Source organism: Limulus polyphemus, unplaced genomic scaffold (genome assembly GCF_000517525.1).
Source record: "Limulus polyphemus unplaced genomic scaffold, Limulus_polyphemus-2.1.2 Scaffold6176, whole genome shotgun sequence".
Classification (NCBI taxonomy): Eukaryota; Metazoa; Arthropoda; class Merostomata; order Xiphosura; family Limulidae; genus Limulus; species Limulus polyphemus.
In genome coordinates this window covers 30,222-33,934 of record NW_013671786.1, presented here as the reverse complement: position 1 = coordinate 33,934, position 3,713 = coordinate 30,222, and the positions used below count along the sequence as shown (strand labels likewise).

General features: G+C 31.6%; 1 long non-coding RNA gene across 1 annotated transcript in view; it reads left to right on the top strand.

The window, feature by feature from the left end:
• The first annotated feature begins 3,153 nt into the window (after positions 1 to 3,153).
• LOC111089419 overlaps positions 3,154 to 3,713 on the top strand; it is a 3,503-nt gene continuing 2,943 nt past the window's right edge. The window contains exon 1 of the long non-coding RNA XR_002613713.1: positions 3,154 to 3,286. This is a non-coding gene — a long non-coding RNA (uncharacterized LOC111089419). The remainder of the gene's footprint in view (positions 3,287 to 3,713) is intronic.

Genomic DNA, 3,713 nt, shown 5'->3' with positions numbered 1-3,713 from the left:
ATCTTAGTGGGAAAACGTATGCAAATATGAAAGGTGTTAAAGAGGACATCGACATTTTTTTTTTTTTGCTTCCAAGCCAAGTGATTACTTTAATCAGGGCATTAACAACCTAATTGTAAGATGGCAAAACATCATCGATAAGAGTAGAGACAATTTCATTTCATAAATGTTTTGTTTTGATATACAAGTTGTTAGGATTTTCCATCTAAAAGAGCGACATTAATTTCTTGACGACCTAATATTTATTATTTTAATGTTAATGCAGGTAAAAAAAAGAAAAATTTAGTTTCATTATAATTGATTCAAAGTGTTTGTTTATTGTTAATTCATTAGGCAAGAAAAATACTTAGATTAGTCTTGAAAATAATGGAAATAGCCTGACATTTCAGGATAGAAAATGTAAATGATCTTTAGATTAACTCATAGTTCATACTAATTTGTACATACGTCTTTACCACTCCTATACTTTGGTATGTTCCACATCAGTGGATGAGCAATTTTAAGGTCTATCAAGTAGCTTATGCTGGGTATAACCCTATCCTGAGATGTGGATTGGTGCAAGTTTACACTATCACAAGAATGTCAGATAAATGCAGAACACTTGGATGATAATTGAGAAAAAAAAATATGAATAACTGATAAAGAAATTCTCTCATACGTTATGAAAGGGTGAAATATGGTAGTTTTTAACTGTTACATCCCCCCCTTTTTTCTGGGGCGTAACCTTAACATTTCAATGTGATGCGGTTGAATTAAGTAACTGACATAGTTGTATGTTTCATGAATTACCTCTGTATTAAACATACAGGTTAAAAGAAATTGCTTTAAATTAAAATTAGTTTTAAAACAGATTGTTAAAAATAAAACGTTAAGTAGAATTGAATACGGAAATGAATAATATCGCAAAATAATACCATTTAAAATTTAAATTGGTTACAGAACAAAGTAAAATAACATTCATCACAACAGAATATTATAGAGGAATAACAAAAGGGTCGGGGTAAGAACACGAGTGAAAATAGTTTGAATTGGTTTACACACCTAAAACTTTCAAAAACTCGTAAATAATCGCAATGAAATTAAAATCTCATATTTTGATGTTTTAAGTACTGCTTTTATTATTAGATGAGATAAATAGAAAATTGTAAAAATAATTAAGTTTTTTCTTTGTTTAATGTAGAGAACATAGTACACGTTTCAACAGAAAGTTGGTCTGTCTTCAGGTAGGATGTACAGCTGTGCATACGGGGTTTATCATGGAGTCGATAGATTGTATGTAGGGATGGTCAAGGTACTCAATGGGCATAATACAAATATGGACGTTAAACAGTGACAGAGTTTTACTTTAAAAGATACAAAGCCAGAAAGTAACCAACCAACCAAAGTGTTCATATTTTTTTTCTTACTTCAGTCGAGGTAACTCAACAACTCCTTTATCACCAACATCAGTTTAAACCTAAATCCACTCTGTGTGTTTCTGGGCAGTGTACGATGTCATCACTTAGTTACAAAAACTAGTACTAATTAGAAAAGAAAAAAAATCATTTTATCATTACCCCTTCAAATTAGCTTTCTTACAGAAATCTAATATTCCTTTAAAAAGCTTAAGTACAGGATGAAACAGGAATTACCAGACAATAATTGACGACGGAGAAAGAAAAGGCAGCCTGTATTAAAGCAATATAAAAGTCATCTGGATATTTTCTTTACAGGCCAGTAGGAGCTAGGTAAGAAAACTACCTGGCATAGCCGCTTTTCAGCTACCCAGAGCGTTAAAAGTCGAAACCGAGATTTCTTATTTTCTTTCGTTATCTTTCTTCAACAGGCCTAGCGCCTACCTAGTTCTAGCAGTAACTATAATTTTATCATCGTTTCATAGAGCAAACAACAGTCTTCACGATCTTGGACTACCTATTTTATTATCATTCTATGCAAAATTTATAAAGTATTAGAATACACTCTATAACATAGTAGCCCACGTACGCCATCTTATTAAACAAGTATTAGGAGAAACATATATCGATAACTAAAAATGCTATGTACAGCTGGCTAATAAACTTGAAAAGAAGAACCAATCAAAATAGGGATGAAAGTAGACATCACCTGATCATGTAGCAGACCAAGCCGTCTCGACTTTACATGGAGAATATAATCCCTACATCATTGACAAAACAAATAGAGCCAGAATTTACCATAGTAAATTGCTACTCTATTGTAAAGCCGGGAGGGTGTGTGTGTGTGCGAACGACCCACTTTTAATATTTTGAAAGTCATGTACGGATGATCTATTATAACTACATATATCATCCCTATATTCTTGTTTGCATTCTTTTTGGTACTGCCATCCCTACATCAATTTAAATTTACAAAATTTTTGTTATTACTTTTGATATATAGAAATGTTTTTCCACATGAGGCAGTGAAATTACCAAGCTTATGACTTAAAGAATAGGTCGGGGCTGAACTTATTAAAGCAGGCGATTTTTCACTTGGCTTTCTTTAAAAGAACACCAAATATGTTCTGCTAACATCAAAGGGTAATGATAACATCGTTTACGCTAGAATTATGATGTTTTTTAGATTATGTAAAAAATATAGAAGAAACAAATCAACTTTTTAATATCCCTACGACCTTTGTAGTACCTTATTCGGTATTCTACAAAAGCATTGGTTGCAATATACCAAGCCGTTTTTGTTGTAAGCTGGCAAGAGAATAATAATTACAAACGGGCCGTTTTAGGCGGATTTTCTTTTCCTTGAAGTCTAACATACGCGCTTTTTTAGCATTTTTATATGTATACAGCCTAAGCAATCATTAGTAAAGCTTTTAAAGTATTGTTTGAACTGAATATTTACTGTTTAAGGTGTCTTTCGCCCCGCACATTCTTTTAGGGTTTTGTGCAATTCCTTGCGATCCCTATTATGAACCACTATCGTGGCTCATGATGATGGAAAGGTTAAACCTCAACAATTACCAGTCCGAATTAAAGGAAAGAAAAACGTGGTAATTGTTATGAGACAGAAACTGATTATGTTTATATATTAAAAAATCAACAATAACATATAAATAATAATAATCGGTGAACATAAGACCTAATTTTTTTTTTTTCTACAACAATCATGTGACTAACTTTATACATTGTTTGCTTTTCAGATCATCTATGCTTACTTGGGTATTCTCATGGGATTCAGAAGTGACAAATAACCAAATCTTGTTTTTATTTTGCTGTCTTTCCTTGCAATGAAATAGGAAAGACTGGATTACTAGCCGTGGGTGTTTCAAAACGTAATTAATGGTTTTACTTATAAAGTTGTCTTATTACTTCTCTTTTAAGATTTTCTTAAATTTAAACAATCTTATTAAATTTGTATAACTTACACTCCTTAAAAAGTTTAAAACTAGTACATATAATAATATTTCTGGTTATTTTTCAGGTAAACATCATATATTTTCAGTGGATGTGCTCTACTGGACTCTTACTTCACATACCAAATTTCAACGCAATCTATTAAGAAATAACTGAGATATAACATCTTCAATTTTGATTGAGTTTATTCTTTTGTTTTTCTTTTTCTTCGCGCCAAAAGTACGGAAACTTTATTTGATAGAAAAACATTCTTAGCTTTTATTGATTTTTTTAAAATTTGCTACACTGATAGATCTCTTTAACCTTCAATTAGGAGTCTCATTTAGTGCCTGATCTCCTGATCGG